The 21,836-nt window shown below is 41.6% G+C and overlaps 1 protein-coding gene across 15 annotated transcripts in view; it reads left to right on the forward strand.

Moving 5' to 3' along the window:
• Positions 1 to 21,836, forward strand: part of SGCD (sarcoglycan delta) — a 1,717,585-nt gene that overhangs the window by 42,825 nt on the left and 1,652,924 nt on the right. For all 15 annotated transcript variants that reach the window (XR_013827577.1, XM_079916704.1, XM_079916702.1 and 12 more), the window contains exon 2: positions 7,080 to 7,206. The gene's annotated coding sequence lies outside the window, so the exon portion shown is untranslated. The remainder of the gene's footprint in view (positions 1 to 7,079; positions 7,207 to 21,836) is intronic.

A 21,836-nucleotide genomic window follows, 5' to 3' on the forward strand; every position in this document is an offset into this window, starting at 1 on the left:
TGAGTGGAATTATGCAGTATTTGTCTTTCTATAACTGGTTTATTTCACATAGTATAATGTCTTCAAGTTTCATCCATGTTGTAGCATGTGTCAGAACTTCCTTTTTAAGGCTTAATAATATTCCACATATGTATATATCTCATTTTCTTTATCCATTCATCTGTCAATGGATATTCAGGTTGTTTCCACATCTTGAATATCGTGAATAGGGCTGCACATAATCAGCTGAACATGGGAGGGCTGATATTTCTTTGAGATCATGATTTCAGTTCATTTGGGTAAATATCCTGAAGTGGAATTGCTGGATCATATTGTAGTTCTATTTTTAATTTTTTGAGGAAACTCTATACTATTTTCCATAGTGGCTGCACCATTTTGCATTCCCACCAACAGTGTACAAAGGTTCCAATTTCCCCACAAGCTCACCAACACTTGTTGTCTTTCGTGTTTTTTTGATAGTAACTATCCTGACAGGTATGAGGTGATATCTCATTGTGGTTTTGATTTACATTCCCACACAATTAGTGTCATTGAGCATTTTTTCATATACTTTTTGGCCATTTATATGCCTTCTTTGGAGAAGTATCTATGTGTCTATTCAAGTCCTTAGCCTACATTGGGTTTTTGTTTGTTTGTTTGTTTCCTATGGAGTTACAGGAGTTTCATATATATTTTGAAGATTAACTCCTTATCACATAAAAGGTTTGTAAATATTTTCTCCCATTCCATAGGGTGCCTTTTTTACTCTGTTGATTGTTTCCTTTGCTGTACAGAAGCTTTTTAGCCTCATCTATTTTCATCTATTTTTGCTTTTGTTGACTGTGTTTTTGGTGTCACATCCATGAAATCATTGCCGAGACCAATTTTATGAAGCTTTTCTCCTATGTTTTCTTCTAGGAGTTTTACAGTCTCAGGTGTTATGTTTAAGTCTTGAATATATTTTGAGTAGATTTTTGTTTATGATATAGGATAAAGGTCCAATTTCCTTCTTTTGCATGTAGCTATCCAGTTTTCCCAACATCATTTGTTGAAGAAACAATCCATTCCCCATTACGTATTCTTGTCAACTTTGTCAAAGATAATTTGATTGTACATGTGTAGATTTATTTACGTGTTCTGTATTCTGTTCCACTGGTCTGTATGTTTGTCTTTATGCCAGTACCATACAGTTTAAAAAAAAATTAATTAATTTTATTTTTGGTTCCGTTGGGTCTTTGTTGCTGCTTGCAGGCTTTGAATAGTTGCAGCGAGCAGAAGCTACTCTTTGTTGTGGTGTGCAGGCTTCTCATTGCAGTGGTTTCTCTTGTAGTGGAGCACAGGCTCTAGGTGCACGGGCTTCAGTAGTTGTGGCATGTGGGCTCAGTAGTTGTGGCTCGCAGACTCTAGAGCACAGGCTCAGTTGTTGTGGCACAGGGCTTAGTTGCTCCGCAGCATGTGGGATCTTCCCGGACCAGGGCTCGAACCCATGTCCCCTGCATTGGCAGGCAGATTATTGACCACTGCACTGCCATGGAAGTCACCATACTGTTTTGATTACTGTAGCTTTGTAATATATTTTGAAATCTGGAATTGTGATCCCTCCAGCTTTGTTTCTTCTTTCTCAAAATTGATTTGGCTAATCCTGGTCTTTTGTGGTTTCAAATGAATTTTAAAATTGTTTTTCTATTAAGGACTGCCATTAGGAATCTAAAAAGAAGGTAGTGATGAACCTAGTGGCAGGGCAGGAATAAAGATGCAGAGTTAGAGAATGGACTTGAGGACACAGGGGGAAAAGGGGAAGATGGGACTGACTGAGAGACTAGCGTTGACATATATACACTACCAAATGTAAGATGGATGGCTAGTGGGAAGGGGCTGCATAGCACAGGGAGAGCAGCTTGATGCTTTGTGATGACCTAGAGGGATGGGATAGAGAGGGTGGGAGGGAGGCTCAAGAGGGAGGGGATATGGGGAAATATGTATATATATATAGCTGATTCCCTTTGTTGTACAGCAGAAACTAGCATAACATTGTAAAGCATTTATAGTCCAATGAATGAATGAATGAATGAATAAATAAATATATGTGTATATATATACATATATATATATATGTATATATATATATATATATATATATATATGAAGAATGCCATTAGGGTTTTGGTAGAGATTGTATAGAACCACTACATCACTTTGGGTATTATGATCATTTTAACAATATTAACATTTCTAATCCTTGAACACTGGATGTCTTTCCATTTGTTTGTGTCTTTGATTTCTTTCATCAGTATTTTTTAGTATACAAGTTTTTCACCTTGTTAATTAAGTTTACTCCTATATATCTTATTCTTTTTGGTGTAATTGTGAGATTGTTTTCTTAATTTCCTTTTCAGATAATTTGTTGATTTTATTTTTAGTATCCCCAAACTTTACTGAATTTGTCTATTGGTTCTTATAGTTTTTTTAATGGCATCTTAGGGTTTTCTATATATAAGATTATATCCATTTGCAAACAGGCACAATTTTACTTCTTCCTTTCCATTTTGAACACCTTTTATTTCTTTTTCTTGTATAACTACTCTGGCTAAGACTTCTAGTATTATGTTCAATAGAAGTGTTGAGAAGGGGTATCCTTGCCTTGTTTCTGATCTTCAAGGAGAAGCTTTTAGTTTTTCACCTTGAGAATGATGTTAGCTATGGGCTTTTCATATATGGCCTTTATTTTGTTGAGGTACTTTCTTTCTATTACTAGTTTGTTGACAGTTTTTATCATGAATGAGTACTGAATTTTGTCAGATGCTTTTTCTGCATCTATTGAGATGATCGTGATTTTTATCCTTTAGTTAATGTTGTGTATCACATTGATTGATTTTTGTATGTTGAACCATTCTTGCATTCCAGTATGTTTTTTTTTTTTTTTTTTGCGGTACGCGGGCCTCTCACTGTTGTGGCCTCTCCTGCTGCGGAGCGCAGGCTCCGGATGCGCAGGCTTAGCGGCCATGGCTCACGGGCCCAGCCGCTCCGTGGCATGTGGGATCTTCCCGGACTGGGGCACGAACCCGCGTCCCCTGCATTGGCAGGCGGACTCTCAACCACTGCACCACCAGGGAAGCCCTGAGTATGATCCTTTTAATGTGTTGGATTTGGTTTGATTGTATTTTGTTGAGGATTTTTGTATTTGTATTCATCAGGGATATTGGCCTGTAGTTTTCTTGTGGTGTCTTTGTCTGGCATTGTTATTAGGTGATATTGTCCTCTTAAAATGAGTTTGGAAATGTTCCCTCCTCTTAAATTTTTTCAGTGAGTTTGAGGATTGGCATTAATGCTTCTCTGAATGTTTGGTAGAATTCCCCAGTGAAGCCATCTGGTCCTGGGTTTTTCTTTGTTGGGAGGTTTTTGATTACTGAGTTAATCTCCATACTCATTGTAGGTCTTTTCAAACTTTCTATTGTTTCATGTAGTCTTGGTAGGTTGTGTGTTTTTAGGAATTTATCCATTTCTTCTAGTTTTATTCCACTGTTGTAAGAAAAGATACTTAGTATGATTTTAGTCTTCTTAAATTTGTTAAGACTTGTTTTGTGACCTAAGATGTGGTCTATCCTGGAGAAAGTTCTGTGTAAACATGAAAAGAATATGTATTTTGCTGCTATTGGGTAGAATGTTCTATATATCCTTTTTACATCCATTTGATCTATGGTGTGTTCAAATCCTCTGTTTCCTTATGATCTTTTTGTCTGGATATTCTATCCATTATTTAAAGTGGAGTATTGGAAGTTCCTTACTATTATTGTATTGCTGTCTTTTTCACCCTTCAGTTTTGTCAATGTTTGCTTTATATATTTAGGTTCTGTGATGTTAGGTTCTGTTATATCTTCCTGGTATATTGATCCTCTTATCATTATATAATGTCCTTCTTTTTCTCTTAAGACAGATTTTGACTTAAAGTCTATTTCATCAATAATAATTTTTAATAATAGGTTTACTACTGCCTCCTTAGGGGCCAGACGCTGTGACCAACTCTGTGAAGGGCTCAGAGATGGAAAACATGTGGTTCTAGTCTACAAGAAACATAAAGTCACTAGAATAATTGTCAGGAAATCAAGTTTTATTATGACCATCTGCATGACCTTGGAGATGTGACCTGGACTTTGAGTCTCAGTTCTCAGTCCAGTAAAATGTAGTAGTAATCTCTACCCACTTCAATCATCAAGAAGATTGAGAGAGAAAATAGATCATTTATTCATTCAACCTATAAATATGGATTGAATGCCAGTCATGTGTCTGGCTTAGGGCTAGATATCGATAATGGGGCACACAGATGCCCCTGCCCCATCATGGAGCTTACAGTTTAGAGAGGGAGACAGAAAATAAGCACTTACAAAATGTAACACAAGAAATACTATAATGAAAGTGTAGGGTAATATGGGAATACCTTGCATGGATACCTAATTCCCACATGATTCCAAAAAACTTTGTAAACTTTTCAGCATTACACACATTATAAGACATAATTATTATAGTCTGTGACACTGTATTGTCTAGATAGGTTAAGCACACTGTAGTTAACCCAGATTGATCTGGCAATCAGAAATTTATGTCTCTGCCAAAGAGATGGAATTGAAGGAAAGTTTTGAAGGCCTGTTGGACAAAATGTGGGAAGAATAATCCTAATCACAGGTATGATTCAAATGTTGATGTAAACCGAGGTGTCTGGTCACTGGGTATAAAGGTTCTAGCCCAGGTCTAGATGTAGAATGACCTAGTTTTGTCCCTGTTTGAAGTGTTATTTGGACAAGTCACTTGTCCCTGCCACAATGTGTGTCATGAGGGCAGGGATTTAGTGTTCTTTTGTTCATGAGGTATCCCAAGAACCTAGAGAGAGGCTAGCAAATGATAATAAGTGTGCAATGGCTAGTAGTTGATTGGCTGCCTGATTGTTTTGAGGGGTCTTATTTTTCTCTCCTGGACATAGGGATTGGAACTGAAAGGGGATTGAACTGGTTGATCTCTGAGCACTCTTCTGATTCTGTAGTTGAATCACTAAAAATAATAAAACCCAACTGAGAGAACATAGCCATGTGATAGTGGAAATAGTCTCAATTCTTTAGAGCCTGGTAAGAACAACTGAGTGCCTAATAGTGATACAGATGGTTTTAAATTCTTCAGTTTTTGGCTCTAGATTTCAATAGAGCCTGTCTCTCTCACAGATGTTTTTTGTTTTTGTTCATTTGCTCTTTGTGGCATCTCACGATAAGCTACCTGAATTTGTTAGAATTTATTTTGGAATAATAATGGGAAAGGTAAGGAGATAATACCTTTATTACTATTATTGCTATTGGAATGAACAACCCAAAAGATATAAGATGACATTTAAAGATAGTAGTTTTCAAGAAAAGTAAAGACAAACATTTGAATAGACTTTTTTTTGCTAACAAAATTTTTTTTTGCTAACAAAAATAATAATGCTAACATTGCATTAGCCTGGATGATGATGAAGCAGTTGTTGTCAACAAGCTTACACTTTGTTCAAAATAACATATGATTTTAGAAAGTCTTTGCTGAGAATCTGTAATGTTACTGCTACTGTATTATGGTGTGCTTCCATTCATTCTTATTATAGATGTGGTAACTGAGGCTTAAATGATTTTCCCCAGAGGGCACTGTAGAGTGTTGAGTTCGTGACATTTAGGCAGTATTCAACGACTATCAACTATTATTATTGTTATTATTATAAACAAGGAGGTAACATATCCAGTGCTTGGCAAAGCTGGGCTACAAACTCCAGCCTGTCTGATATTCTGTGTCCAGTAGTTTCATAAAATACTGCTGTACCCTAACACTGTACAGTGAATAAGCATGTGTATATTTATTTTATTATATATATATATATAATTTTCAGTTTTATATTTGGTTTATAAAATTTTTTGTTTATCTTGATAGAGAATTTTTTTTTAAGTGTCTCTTTCTCACTCCCTGATTTCATGGAATTATGCCTTGTCCGAGAGGAATATGCCTTTTAAAAAAATTGAAGTATAGTTGATTTACAATATTATATTAGGTTCAGGTGTACAGCATAGTGATTCAATATTTTTATAGAAGAATATGCCTTTTTAAAGCTCATTTGGTAACCCCTTTTATGTGAAAGATATGGGAAACTGAGGTCCAGGTTGAATGATTTCCACAGGGTCACTGGGTGAGCTGTGCTAGTGCTAAGGATGAGAGCCCAGCTTTCCATGATGCCACTGAGCCCCTCTAAGAGGAGGAAAGAGCTAGGGAGCATGTGAGGGCTCGGCCCCTGGAGCCTTCCACGCTGCAGTCCCGCTGGGAGTGGGGAAGAACTGCCAGAGGAGGCTTGGCGACCCTCAGCAGGGCTGAGATAACTGGTGTATGGTCAGGCCACTCAAGATGTTTGCTCTCTTGCTCTCTGTACATCCCCTGCCCAACCAGTGCCTGCTTCACGTGTACCCTACGCATATGACTGACCTTCCTACGTACTTGCCCCAGGCCTAGCTAGTGATTGTTCTTATCAAAGGAGTGGTGAGGGGAGTGCCCCTCTACTGGTTTTCCTGGTAACTACTGAGCCTACCAGACATCAATTCCCCTATAACTGGTAATACCCCCCACCCCAAGCAAAGACTGCCACCACGTCCTGCCTGCTGTCCACTGCACATGGTGGGGAATCACTCCAGGACTTTGCTTAAGACATGTAAGCCCCACCCCCCACCCCCATCTATTAAACCATTGATGTCTCTGTTGCTGACTCCAGGCTTTTTCTTCGGTCTTGAAGCTGGGCAAGCACAGGTCTTGTACGCCTGTGAAGTGCAGCCCAACAACTGGGCATTGTTTTTCAAGTGCAGAAAACCAGAGCAATCGGTCAGAGATCACTGTATGGAAAGTGGTTACAGTGGACAGATTTTGTTCATTTATGTGAGGCAACCATGGTTTAGTGGCATAAAATTATTAATGCAATAACGTCCTTTTCTCTAGGTGTTCAGTCCTAGAAAGCCCTATAGGGCAAAGTAGTAGTGTTAGTTGAATCTCCTCCATTTCCTCTGCCTGAAACATCTGTTCCTCTCTCTCTCTGTATCCTATTACAGCGTAACCCAGCACAGAGTGATGGAACTATGGGTTAAATCCCATTATAGTGAGAAGAGAAAAGGCTCTGGAGACAAACTTTCTACGTTTGAGACCCAGCTCTGCCACTTCCTAGCTGTGTTGACTTGGGTAAGTCACTTAACCTCTCTGAGCCTCTGTTTTCTCCTCTGTACAATGGGATAATAATGGAATACATTGTGAGGATTAAATGAAATAATATGTGTGAAGTTCTAAGCAAGGTGTCAGGACATAATAAGCTCTCTATGAATGTTAGCTACGGAACAAATAAATCCCAGCTCTGTTAGAATGTTGCTGTGGTAACTGGGGACATTGACTTCCTCTCTCTGGAGTTCAGATTTTTCAGATGTAAATAAGATGATTCCGGTGGAGACTCTTCCTGCTTAATATTCTGTGATTTCAGGCTTTCCCTTGTCCCCATCAGTAATAATCTCTCCCTCATGAGTTCCCTGTAGCCCTGCATTTGGGCCTCTCTTATGACACATCTTCCATTCTTTGTTTATAAGTATTTTTATCTGTGCCTACTTAAGAGCATGTTTATCCCCGTGACTTACTCATAGTAAATAATCAACAAATGAATTTTGAGTGGATGGACAAATAGTAATCTTTTTGGTCCTAGTGCTTCTCAGAATGAGCAGTCAGGTAGCTTTGTTCTGCCTTTTTTAGCCTTTTATTATGGAACACTTTGAATATATCCATAAGAAGAAAGAATAATAAAATGGACTGTCATGGACCCACCACCCAGCAACGTTAATTATCCACTCATAAGTAATCTTGTTTGATCTAGTCCTCGTATTCTGCCTCTTCCTTCCAGATTGCATACATCATATAAAGTTATCTAAAAATATTTCAGAATATGCCTCTAAAAGGAAAGGAGTCTTTTTTTTTTAGTATAACTGCAATACCCTTATCACACCTAAAAAATTAATGGTAATTCCTTAATATCATCAAATATTCATTCAGTGTTCACATTTCCCTGATTTTCTTGCATGTGTGTGTGTGTTTGTGTGTATATATATACACATACACATAAAATTTGTCTAAATCAGGACCCAGTTGAGGTACATGCATTGCATTTGGTTGATGTGTCTGCTAAGTCTCTTTTGAATTGTCTATTTCTCTCTCCAATTCTGTTAGTTTTTCTTCATGTATTTTTGGGATTCTGTCATACACATTAGGTATACACATAATTGTTATGTATTCTTCATTGATTGACTTAGAAATTTTGTCTCTAGTAACAATTTTTGTCTTAAGGTCTATTTTATCTGATATTAGTATAGCCATTTCAGCTCCCTCTTGGTTACTGTTTGCTTGGTATATCTTTTCCAGTCCTTTTACTTTCAACCTGTTTGTGTTTTGAATCTGAAGTGTCTCATATAGACAGTGTACAGTTGGATCATTAAAAAAAAATCCATTTTGCCAAGCTTTGCCTTTTAATTGGAGTGTTTAATTCATTAACATTTAATGTAATCACCAAGAAGGTGAAATTTATGCTTGCGACTTTACCTTTTCCAATACAGCTTATATTTTTTTGTTCCTCTGTTCCTCTATTACTGCCTTCTTTTGTGTTAAATATAGATATTTTCTAGAGTACAATTTTAATTTCCTTGTTGGGGAATGATTGGGTAGAGATTTCCTTAAACGTCTGGGGCCAGTACATCTCCCAGGCTTTGCTTAGGGGCTCTGTGTTTGTGTTGGGGCACATGTTCAGTGCTGAGCCAGGCTGTTTACAGCTGCCAGTCATAGCTTTCGTGGGTGTACAGACTTAACTTCCTGCTTGAATAGAGCCTCAGTGTCAGCCAGAGATGAGAACTTGGGATCTTCTCAGGTCTTCTCAGCATGCACACAACTCTGTGTATACATATGGCCTTCTAGATCTGCAGCAGTATTTTGGAGCTTTTCCAAGCCACCTAGGGACATTTCATTCTTTATTTTTTCCTTTTTAGATTTTTGGTTAGCCTATTATACCTGCTCTCTGAGAACTTGGAAATAAAGAAGAGACTGAGGTTCATGGCTAGATTGAGGGAGTATGGAATAGGGGTAGTGTAGGTGGAACAGTGAGATGGTTCTTAAATCAAACTAAACCTAGAGTTCAAATCCAGGGGAAACAGGAAAATATAAGCAGTCTGTGATTCACAGAAATGCTGGGGAAGGTTTTGGATTTCTACACTGTGAGGGAATATTAGTTATCTGTTGCTGTGTAATAAATTGCTCTAAAACTTAAAGCAACAAGCATTTATTATCTTGCATTTCTGTGGCTTAGGAATCCAGGCATAGCTTTCCTGGGTGTACAAGATTACAACCAAAGTGTCAGTCATTGTGTGGGTATCATCTGAGGGCTTAACTGAGGAAAGATAGGCTTCCAAGCTCTTATGTGATTGTTAGCAAAATTCAGTTCCATGGGGACTGTTGGACTGAGGACTGCATTTTCTCACTGGCTGTTAGCGGAAGGTTTCCCTCATTTCCTTGCCATGTGGGCTTCAACATGGCGGCTTGCTTCATCCAAGCTAACCAGAGAGAGAGAGTTTTGCTGGTAAGACAGAAATCACCATCTTTTGTAACCTACTCATAGAAGTGACATCTAGTCATGGAAATGACATCCCATCATCTTTGCCATATTATTTTGGTTAGAAGCAAGTCATTGCACATAGCCCACCCTTAAAGAGAGGGCTAGTTATACAAGGGCAGGAATACTAGGAAATGGGAATCACTGGGAGCTATTTTTTAAGTCTGCCTACCCCAGAGGGGGTGTGTGTGTGTGTGTGTTGTGTATGCTTAGGTGATTTTGCCTATTTATTAAAGATATTTTAATAGTAGCTATATTTAACACTGTATTGTATATTTGAAAGTTGCTAAGGGAGTGGATCTTAAAAGTTCTCATCATAAGAAAAAATTTTTTTTGTTACTGTGTGTGGTGATGGATGTTAAGTAAACTTCCTGTGGTGATCATTTTGCAGTGTATAAGTGTATCAAATCATTACATTGTACGTGTGAAACTAACATAATGTTATATGTCAATTATATCAATAAAAATATATCCATGTGTGTCTTGCAGCTGCCATATTGAACAGCACAGACCTCTATCATAGTTCAGTGGTTTTTAAAGTTGAGTGAATATCAGGATCACCTGGAAGGCTTGTTATAATACACATTGCCAGGCCTCATTCCCGGAGTGTCTGATTCATAGGTCTGGATGGATCCCGAAAGAGTTAAAACATTTTATTGAATACCTACAATGTGTTATGCACTATTCTAGGGACTGGGGATACAGCAGTGGGAAAAAAGGGGCAAAAATGCCTGCCCCTAACAGAACTTACATTTTGTCTTCTGGGTGACAAAGACCTACAGACCCCAGACAACATCAGAGTTACAATTAGCTGTAAGATATTGGTTGTTCTCTTCTGTAACTGGAAACATACCTGATCTAATGCAAGATAAAAGCCTATCATTCTGTTTCTGAGACATGTATCTTTGAGGATTTCTTTTCCCATAGAGGACCGAATATTTCGCTGTTTTTGTTTTGTTTTCTTTTGCTGAGAACCTTGAGAATTCAGGAAGGACAAGTAGAGAGAGAGAGAGAGCTCACCCTAAAGCTTGTGTGAGGACAAAGCAGAAAATACTAAATGAAATGTGTGAGTGATTTTTACCAGCAGAGAGGATGGGGAGACAGAAAGAGTTTCAAAGAGGTTTCCCAAATTTATCATAAAGCTTCACTCTATAGGGCTTTAAGGCAGACATTTCCTATTGTTCTTTAGAGAAGCATTTGAAGCCTAAACTCTGATACCACTTCCCAGTTCCCTCAGCACGTCTCAGATTTCTGTTTTTAAAATTTCTGGCTATGATGATGGGATATGGGTTTGTCAGCACGTTTGTTTTTTTTTTTTTTTTTTTTTTAGCACGTTTGTTTTAGGGCTCTGTGAGCTTGCTGGGCTGGGTGGCAGCTAAGGCCTTCTGGGGTTAAGCCTCCTGTCTTAGGATCCTGAAAGTGGTCCTGAGAAGTGTGCAGCTGTGTTAGGAGATAATTAAGGGCTTGGGGTGGTGGTGGGGAGGGGAGGAATCAAAGTTCCAGCTAGATCAGGCTGACTGCTGGCAAATTATGAAGACTTACTGGCGGCTCTGCCCTCTTCTCCTCACTGTCAGTTTATCCTCTCAAACACAAGTCAAAGGAAACCAGCTCGTGGCTAAGAGTGTGGAATTTGGAAAGTGATGGTTCTGCCATTTGCTAGTTATGTGAACCAGGACTAGCTAAGTGAACCCAGCTTTATCTTCTGGAACCTCAGTTTTGTCACTTATGTAATGGGGACAGTCATCTCTATCGACTAGGGTTCTTTCAAATAACTTGCAGATGTGTTTAGCGCAGTGCTTGTGCTCAATAAATGGTATCTGTTTTGATGTAAGGGAGATTTGAGAATCCCAGCTTTCCAGATGAGGAAGCTGACATGCATACAGGGGGTCTCTGCACCCTGATTCGCCATCCTCTCTTGTTAGAATGTCCCCTGCCTGTTAGAATCCTGTGTTCTTCCCAGACTCCGCAGACTCGGAGCCTCAGCCAGCCTTCAAGTGTTTTGCTTGTCTGTACTGAGAGGGGAGGGGCTGTTGGCAGGGACTAGTCACATCTCTGTCCACCTAGATCAGAGCTGCTCCCTGCTCTCCTGGGCCTGGCAGGGAGCAGACTGGGATGGAACTGCAAGGGAACCTGAGTGGGGCTCCTGGGGAGGTAGGTGTCCAGTGGGTAAGTGCTGACCTGCTGGCAGAAAGCATTTAAAGTGACTCTCTGGCATTTCCCTAAGAGCATTCATATGCAATCCAGGGAGGGCACATTTTCTAAAAGGCAGGTGGAAATGCATCCCTGCTATTCTCAGGAGGCCACATTTGGAAGGCCTTTGTCTGATTAAAGTATTGCCAAGCTTAGTTGCTCTTCAAGGATATTTCTGACAAGGGAGGGTTATTTCTGATTTTTGTCACCTTATAGGATGGAGATGAAGCAGAGAGGCTAGCACCTGACAGAGACCAAGAGGATGCCTGAGTCTGTGCTGATATAGCTGGCCTGAATTCTGTGTGTGTATGAGTTTGTGTGTGAGTGTAAATGGGTTTGTGTGTATGTGTCTTTCCCCAGTGTCTGCTTATGTTCTGGCACTTTCTCTCTTTTCTCTTAGCAGCTCTGAAGATTCAGACCACCCAGGTGTGACTGCTGTGTGTCCTTGAGCCAATGGGGATAATAATAATTCCTGCCTTATAGGGTTGTTGTCAGAGATGGTGCATGTAAAGCACTTAGCAAGGTGCTTGGCATATAGTAGATGTTCGATAAGCTGTAATATATTTTTCCATAACTTTTCTTTCTGTGAGTGCATTTCTCTATATTGTGGCAGATGTAGGAGCTATACTAGGTGTTCTGGGTTGCAAATAACAGAACTGATTGCTCCATGGGATCGAGAATGCGTCTGTAGTGTTCCTCACCATTTCTCCAGCACCAAGGACAGCACCTGGCTCAGCTCAGGTGTTCAACAAACAGCTGAGGACTGAATAAATGAGTGATTCCAGCTAGAAAAGGGAAAATAATGATGAGGACATAAAATGTCACATGGAACCTGAGGGTGGGATAAGGAAGGCCCCAGGAAGTCCTCAGGAAGAGATATAAGCTGGGGTCTGGAATGCCACGGGGACGTATTTATCTTCTCTCTCTAGCTATGCATAGTTACTTTGCTCTTTTTTCTCTATAGATTAGTTTCTTCAGCTCCTCAGGCCATCTGGTGAATTCTGCCCACCTCATACTTATCAGTCTAGCCAATTTCAGATACTGACTGAATATCTCTGAATCCCAGTTTCAAATTCCCAGGAGTGAACCTGATTGGCTAATCTTGGATTGGGTCTATTCATTCCTGGTCTAATCAGAAATGGAAGAGAGTAAGGTCGTATGGCTTCTGTCTCCTCTCATGGATCAGGGGGAACTTTCTAGAGAAGGGACTTGTGAGCTGGCGGATGTCTAGTTCAGTGGCTGCCTAGCCCTGCTGAGTCTGTGGAAGGAGGAGCCAATCCACAGAAGGGATAAGAGTGAGCTGGGAGCATAGTCTTTATCTTCAGACCATGGGTGGGAGGAGATGTGTATGTAGAATTTATAGGACTAATGGATTCCCTGTTCTTATCCAGGTGGGTTTTTGAGTGGTATTTGGATTTGGGGGTAATTTTGTAGACACCAGCCATGTCACATTTTCCATTCCAGTGGGAATAATGAGTGCTAATAAATGTAAAACCCTCACTCTAGAGCAAGGTATACCAAAGATCACTGCACTCGTTCCTGTGATATTTCTGTGAGCTTACCCTGAGGGAGAATGAATTACATATGTAAGTCCCTGTCTTAGTTTAAAGTTCCACATAGCTCTTCTTATTGAGCAGTGTTTTTCTGTAATCCGGTGGTTCTCAGAGAATGGTCTCCCATCAGCTAAATCATCATTACCTGGGACTTCTTAGAAATGAACATTAATGGCCTCAATCCCAGCCTGCAGAATTAGTACTCTGAGGGGTGGAGTCCAGCAAACTGTTACAACAAGCCCTCCTGGTGATGCATGCCAATGCTGGGAAAACCATTGCCTTCATCTGTTTAGAGAGAGGGCTTTTCCCTTGGTTCAAGGCTTCATGGTATTACCAAACCAAACTTGGGTCCACTTGCCTGATGCCCAGCAAAGCCAGTCTACTGACACCGGGTTGTGGTGAAGGAAAGTGCAGTGTTTATTGCAGGCACCAAGTAAGGAGTATGGGCAGCTAATGCTCAAAAGCCCTGAACTCTGCAATGGCTTTTGGGGAAGGATTTTTAAAGGCAGTGTGAGGGAGGGTGTCATGGGGTGCATAACTTACTCGTAGACATCCTTCCGATTAGTTGGTGGGTGAGGTAACAGGGTGGTATTTCAGGAGTCAACATCATCAACTTTCTGGTTCCAACCTGTTTGGGGGCTACATGCTGGTGGTCAGCATGCAGTCAACTTCCTCCACCTGGTGGGGGTTTTAGTATCTGCAGAGCAACTTAGGAATGTCTCTCAGATTTATCTTCACTGTCAAAGCGGGTCTGGGGGTCCTCGTGACTGATTTATTATTTAAGTTTTGGCACCTCTCCTGCCTGACTGTCCTGTCTCTGTTTCTGCATTCTTTGCTCCCCAGACATTAACTGCTAGGGCCTAGGCAGTCACAGTGTATTTCCGTAACCTCTTCTCTCAATCAGTTCCTGTCACTGGGAAGGCCCCTACATGGGCATGCCTCCTACATGGGCATGCCCAGTGTCAACAGGGTACATCTGTGTGAAGGCTTTTCTAAGCAAGATCTTCGAGATTAAGACCTGAGGAGGCTTTGAGTAGATGTTGCCATTAGCTCCAAGCATCACTTCTCTCAGCCTTGGGAACATTGCTGAAGAGATGTTGACCTGGAAGTTCCTTACAGAGGCTCCACTATAGAAGGTGACGCTACTCTGTCTTTCTTCCCTCAGAAGAAAAAGTGCTTTCAGCATGAGGTTCACATTCAGACAATTGACATTCCCACCTTTAGGCAGAGGGTGGCGTGTAAGGAACTCTGAATTGAATTATGATGGACCAATGTCAAATTTCAGTCTATTTGTAAGCAGAATGGCAGTGACAAGATTGATTCAGTGTCTGCATCTCTGTATCTCACTTAATTCCTACAATGGCTCTCTGAGGTGGATACTAGTATCCTGAAGAGAAGTGAAATAGTTTGACCACCACTAGTAAGTGGTAGAGTGGGGATTCAGACCCAGACAATTATATAACCAAACCTTGAACCACCATGCTATACTGTTTTCACATGGCACACTAGCTTCTGCTCTTTTCTCCTTATATTTTCCTTTTCCCCACCCTTGTATCGCACCCCACTCTGCTCTGTGCCGGGCTTCTTTATCTTAGGGGAAATGGGAGCAGAGCTTCCAGGTTTTTGTGCTCCCCTCAGCTGACTTCTGGAGTGTTGGAGGACAGGGGGATTTACCACTCCCCACAGCCCTACCAGACTAGATGAAGATCCCCTGTGGTGTGGAGGGGAGGGCTAATGCAGAGGTGGTGAGGGTGGTGAACTCTGTGGATCTGGAAGAGACTTCCTACATCCTGTCCTCCAGGCGGAGAACCAGGAAGGGAGTATCAAGGGAAGAAGATGATATGGCCAGTCTTGGAGGGAGGCAGGGGTGGCCTGACTGTGCCGAGAGTTCCTGACTCAGAAACAAGGGAGAGTCACTGGGCCAGAAAGGGCCTGGTGAGAAGGCATGGGGCACCTTGCAGTAGCCTGTGTACACTTAAACCCCCAATCCCAGCACACTGGCTCCCGGACACCCCTCCGCCCTTGAACTTTCCCCCGGTCCTGGTGTTATATGTGTGTAAACTGTGTATTGGGAGTGGTGGTGGGGTAGAGCCAATAGCACTGTATTGACTAAAAATAAGTCTCTGCCATCTGGCCAGAATAAGAGCTCAAAATAGAAGTTTAGCTGAGTTAGAAAAAATAAGAGAAATTGTGTTTCTTGCACAAGCAAGTGTGTGAACTGGGAAGCAGCCTCTGCACATGCTCGGCTCGTTTTCTCCTCATAATGACCTGTGAGGTAAGGGGGGCTCTGGAAGACCCCTTTTTGTCACTAGTCGTTTTGCAGCATTCCACCGTGAAGTCCACCACATCCACCTTCCTTTTGCAAAACAATGTATTTCTCTTGTTTGGCGTCTGAAATTCACCTGTTTGCCACTAGGTGGGGTTATAAATTGCAGGATGCTTGGGGTCTTGCTGGGAAATGTTGGAGATTGAAGGATAAGCAGATTAAAATGGTAAGAAGTGAAGGGTTGGTAGGAAGTGAAGGGTAAGTCCTGCTTGGTGCTCAGAGACAGTTCTCTCTTCTTTCCCTCTCAGAACATTTAATACTCCTTATTTTGCTAAACTGGGTTTTCAAAACGACAAAAGTAAGATTACTTTGCAAATTGTTTGAAAGTTTATCCATTTAAACCATCGCCATTCCACTGCTCAGAGATATTCCCTGGTAACAGTTTGGTCTGTCTCCTTGCTGATTTTTCCCCTTTGGCTTTAAATAGATACACATTTAGATGTCCATATATGCCTATATAGACGTCTCCACATATACATAGATAGGTATAACACATGCGCTGTTTTCCAACTTGCTTTTTTCCGCTTAGCATATTTTATAAACATTTCCCCAGGCTGGTACAGACAAGTCTATCTCATATATTTATTGACTACGTAGTATTCTACCGTATGAATGTACCATAACTTTTAAATTTATACTCCTCTGGATGGGTATTTAAGTTTTCCTTTCCTCCCTCCCTCCCTCCCTCCCTCCTTCCTTCCCTCCCTCCCTTTCATACCTATAACCTTTTGCCCTTACTCTAGTATCTGCTGTTTTAGTTTAGTTTTGTTTCATTTTACTTTTGCATCTGCTGAGTCCTAAGCTACGCACATTTAAAATTTTTCATAGGTACTGCCAAGTTGCTCTTCATAAAGGTTGTCCTATTTTAAACTCCAATGAACAGAGTTACAAAGAGTGATATTTCTAAATTCTGCATTGTACTTACTTGTTTAATCACCATATTATTCTGCCAGCCTGTGAGACCCCCTGAGGGCAGGTATCTGCCTCTGCCTGGTCCTCAGCTGAATCCTCAGCACTTAGCACAGCTCCTGGCCCACTGTAGGTGCCCAGTGAATATCTGCTGAGTGAAAGAAAAGATGTAGAATGAATAATACCTGCCAAGGACTCATTCTTAAAAGGGTGCCTGGGAAAATTTTAAAACAAGAACTTTAACTGACAGGAAAAATATTTAGGCTCAGAGGCCCATGGATTTCCTAAGTTCACTTGGGGCAGTGAAGTTAAAAAAATCTATGTTGTTTTAGTCCAAATTTTTAATCTGTTACTTTTGGCTTGAGAAAAAAAAAACCTTTGGCTTCTCCAAGTATGCCCAAGTTGGATAATATATTTGCGCAGTAGTGTACTCATGGGCCTTCTCTGGGGGGATGGCCATCCTCCCTGTGGATTCCCAGGTAATCCCCCCAATCTGTGACTTGGATCAATTGTCCTACTGAGTACACTGCCAACCCATGGCCTGGCCCCTGGGGCTGAGAGGCAGCGGTGAGGCTAGTTTGTGGCACAGAGGGCCTGGCTTGGGTCCCGCCCTTCTGCTTTGTGACTTTGGGCAAGTCACTTTGCCTCTCTGGGCCTCAGTGCCCTCATCTCTGGAGTGGGAGTCACCACTTCTGCAGTGCCTACCTCTCGGCCGGTCGTGAGGCCCAGAAGTAAATTGTAAGGTACTAGGCAAATGTGAAATACTAGTTGCAGAGTAGCTGGCTGGCTTCTTGAGAAGACATGACATAAACAGATGGGATGGTCAGTGGGAAAGACAAGAGCTGTCTTTTGCTAAAGAAGAACAATGCTTGAGGGGCCACTAGGGAGACGAGTGACAAGATGGAGAGGATGGGAGAGGTCCGGAGGGAAGGTGGACCCTGAGGACCGAAGCCGCTCCACGGGAGAGAGGAACACAGCCAAGGCTTCTGGGGACATGAAGGACTCTGTTCTCTCTGTCCCTCCGCCAGGCAGACACCTGTCTCTCTGGGGCTGCTTTCGCTTGACTGATGTGCCGTTTACCTTTGCTCAGCCCCAGACTGTGGTTAACTTGGGGCCATGGGCAGGGGGAGAAGGTCATAACAAACTAATGGGAGGCATTTTAAGTACCTAAAGCCATAAATCCTCATGCATCTTGAGCTTGCCCAGGCTTCCGCAAACCTGGAAATTCAATTTTGTGCAGTGCACAGTTTGCCAAGCTCGCGCAGTCACCACAAGAACAACTTGATGTATTGCTTTGGGAGAAAAAAGCTGCCGTGTCCCTTTCTTCATTCAAATGAACACCTTTGCGTACTGGGCTGACAGGTGACTGATCACCTGAGAATATATCCTGGCTTGAAGTGATTTGATATCTCTTCCTTCTCTGTGTCCCCATCTTTATTTTCATGCTTTAAAAAGTCAAGAGAAGACATTATTATTATTGTTATATAATCAGTACCTGATTCATAAGCCCTGAGCCCCAGGGCCTGGCATATGGTAGGCATTAATAAATGATGAATGAATAAATGACTAGATTTGGTTGATATCTGCAGACTCCCTTTTTTCCTTCCCAGAGGGTCAGAGGAATCTTTTGCTTTGTTTTGTGTTTTGCTTTTGTTTTTGGCGTGGTAGACATTGTGTGCAAGACACTGTGTGCACTGCTCAGATGCAGCTCTGGTGGAGAACTTGTCCCGGCTGCTGCGAGTGCTGGTAGCCTGAGTTGCAGAGACTCATCTTATCCAAGGCCTTCCTAGGGTGGCCCACATCCAATGACAGATCCATGCCTGAGCTTCTCAGTTCAACTTGGGACAATTCTGAAGGGTCAGTTTATCTCCAGGTCTCTCCCTTTTGGGGGTGGCTCAACTTTCTTTCTCTTTCTTCCCTTCCCTTCCACTGATGTTGACTTTGAGGACACTCCTCTAAAAGCTTCCTGCAGGCTAAACTCTATCTTGGAGTCTGCCTCCCAGGGAGCCCAACCTGTGGTATTTTGTTCTGTTTTAAAATAGTTTCCACTCTGACCTTCTTGCCTCTTTGGCAATAAAATCAGCTAACATTTATCAAGTGCTTATGTGAGCTAGGCGCTCTACCTGCCTTGCCTCATTCAGTCCTCATGACAGTCCTAGGAGTTAGAATCTGCATGTTCCTGGTGAGGAAGCAAGGCTGGGGATTCAGTGACTCAACCAAGGTCACAGCCATTAAGTGCTGGGACCAGAACTTAAAGCTAGTTGGATTCTAGAGCCCAAGCTCTTAACCACTCTGCTGTCGTTTTAGTGATCTCGATGCAAATTTTAGATTAAAAACTAAGGATGGGAGTTTGATGAGCCCAGGTAATGATTTCTCAAAAGGTTTTATAGCACTTGTATGCTTCTTGTCCAAGGGGTTCTGAGGTTGAATAGATGGGAAGTATTTCATGTCCAGGGTCCTCTGTGCAATTCACCAAGTGCATTAATGTCTTAAACGCTCTGAAAAGTCCCACCATAGGGAATACCTATTAATGTCTCCTAAACTTATTTGACCACAAGAAGACATGTAGTGACCCTACAAAAATCCTGGTGTTCTACAGGGAAAAAACTACAGGAAACACTGGCCTGGACCTTAAGGGCTTACTTTACTATTTGGAGGATTGGTAAATATTTATTGGGTTACATCTTCTGGTTTGACTAATCGTTATGCTATTAAGCAAGTTATTTCAAAGCTGTACAATGGGAATAAACTTTTACCTCATGAAAGTCATGTAGTAACCAAATGAGGAGCAAAAACTTTGAAAAATCATTAATAACTGCACAGATGCTATGAGTTATTGAGTATTAATGTTTTCAGATTCAGAAACCTTAGGGACTGATGTGTCAAAAGCCATCCTTCATATAAAATCTTGCTTTGGAAAGATTTCTGATGGGAGTCAAATCTATACCTATGTGTGTTAAGGGCTGTTTGAAAGACCCATAATTAGAATTCATGTGATTAATGCATTAGAGTTAGGTCATTGTTAAAATGGGAAGTATTTATTCATCAAATAATTTTTGAACATGCATTGTGTGCCTATGCAGATGTTCCTGGGAATATAAATAAATGCAGTTTATGGACTCTATCTTTAAAGAATTCACTGTTTACAGGATAGAGGACAGACATATGCCACACATTTTCATTTTTCCTGGCCATGCCCATTGCAGACCTTGTTAATCAATCACTGCACTCTTAACCATTGAGCCCAGATGCAGCCTTGGACTTCTCACTCTAGTACTCTAGGCAGCCACTACTAATTGATCACAGTTGGCACGTGAGATGAAACCTATTTCTACAGAAACATGATCTACAGAGTCTAGACGCACAAACATAAAAAGCACGTACCCAGGGAGAATGTGACAAGTGCCCGAAGAATTGTAAAGTCAGAGTATACCGTATATATCATAGGCTAGGATAGTCAGGGAGGCCTTCCTAGAAGAGGCAGGAATTAAACAGGGTCATGAAGGATGGGAGGGACTTGGATGGTGGTTATGATGGGGAAGGTGTCCCAGGATACCTGCAAAGGTGAAGTAAATCCCAGGCTGGGAGTAAAACTCAGGCTGGTAGCCTGAGTTGCAGAGACTCATCTTATCCAAGGCCTTCCTAGGGTGGCCCACATCCAATGACACATCCATGCCTGACCTTCTCAGTTCAACTTGGGACAATTCTGAAGGGTCAGTTTATCTCTGAGGCAGCCTGCGTCTGAAATCTTTGCTGATAGTCTAATTGCTGAGCATGGACGCTGGTGTTCTCTTATTGTAGATTTTAGCAGACTGATACCTTTCAGAGTCACTTTGACCTTCTGATTGGCTTCTGGCATCCAAATTGTGATTTCAGTCTGTTGCCTAGTCAGAGACAGAGAACCCAAATTCCAGGTGCACATAAATTACTTCTAGTTATTGCAATGACAAAAGGCCTCTTCGAAGGTGACTTACTCACTCCCTGTTTTATGGCCTCATACATCAAAGAGGAAGATGGAGTGAAGTCAGTTACTACGAGGAGATCCAGACTGCAGGAGAAACGGGTGGCAACTATTTGCAATATTGAGCACTTTCTGTCAATACTTAATTAAATTAGCGTTGATTCTGTAAATAATAGAGCAGGGTTTCCCTACCCCACCCCTCCAGACACCCCCATGCCTTCTCCTTCTACCTTTTGAAAAAACTGAGTTCTGAGTGTGTGCACTAGAAGACAGTTTATGAAAATTAGCCAATGATTAGTTAAATTCAGCCTTTGCGTTAATTTACAGAAGCAGAATATGCTTTGGGTTAGAAGGGGCAGTGACTTACAAAATATGCAAGATGCTCAGTGATGTATGAAGGAAAGATAACTGGATGGGATGCCGGATGTGGATTTTTGCCGCTCGGTGCCTCTAGGTAGCCAGCTTTGTGTTGCTGGGCGGATCTCTGTCCTTTTGGGCCCTCAGTTTCCCCACCCAGGTCACTTCAGGCTTGGTATCAGCCAGGTTTATTTCTCATTCATGCCACATGTCCACTGTGGGTCAGCTGAGGCTCGTCTCCATGTTCCTATGCTCTGGGACTCAGGTTGTTTTAGCAGCCACCATTCCCACTGCTGCAGATTGCTCTGACAGAGGGAAAGAGTGCTCTGAAGGGTCTTTTACTGGCAATCAGCTGGCCTAGAAGTGACATGTGTCATGTCTGCTCACCACTCATTAGATGGAACTAGTGCTATGGACCACACAAGCACAGGCGGCCAGAAAGTGCAATCCGACCATGCCTGGCATTTGGTGAACAGCGTTAATGAATATCCCAGGCCTCTTCCAAAGCTGAAGTTTCATAATTTCTTAGCTTCCCTTGAACTCTGAATTTTTCATTTCTACATTTCACTTTGGTTAGGATTCCTGCCAACTCACCTTCACCCACGAAGTACTGATTGATAACTCTTTTAATTTCCTCATGGATGGGTCTACTATATACCTTGATGGTTCTACCAGCTGTGTGATTCTGGGCAACTGCTCTATGATTCAGTTTTCCCATCGGTGCAATAAGAATAATAATGGCGCCTAATAAGGTTATTGTGATAAGATTAAGTGAGTTAGCAGGTAGAACAGTGCCTGGCATATACTGAATGTTCAAAACATGTTAGACGTTACTGAGGAAGACAATCTGGTGTAGGGGCCATGGGTGCCATCTGTAGA

This window comes from Stenella coeruleoalba (genome assembly GCF_951394435.1).
Source record: "Stenella coeruleoalba genome assembly, chromosome: 3".
Classification (NCBI taxonomy): domain Eukaryota; kingdom Metazoa; phylum Chordata; class Mammalia; order Artiodactyla; family Delphinidae; genus Stenella; species Stenella coeruleoalba.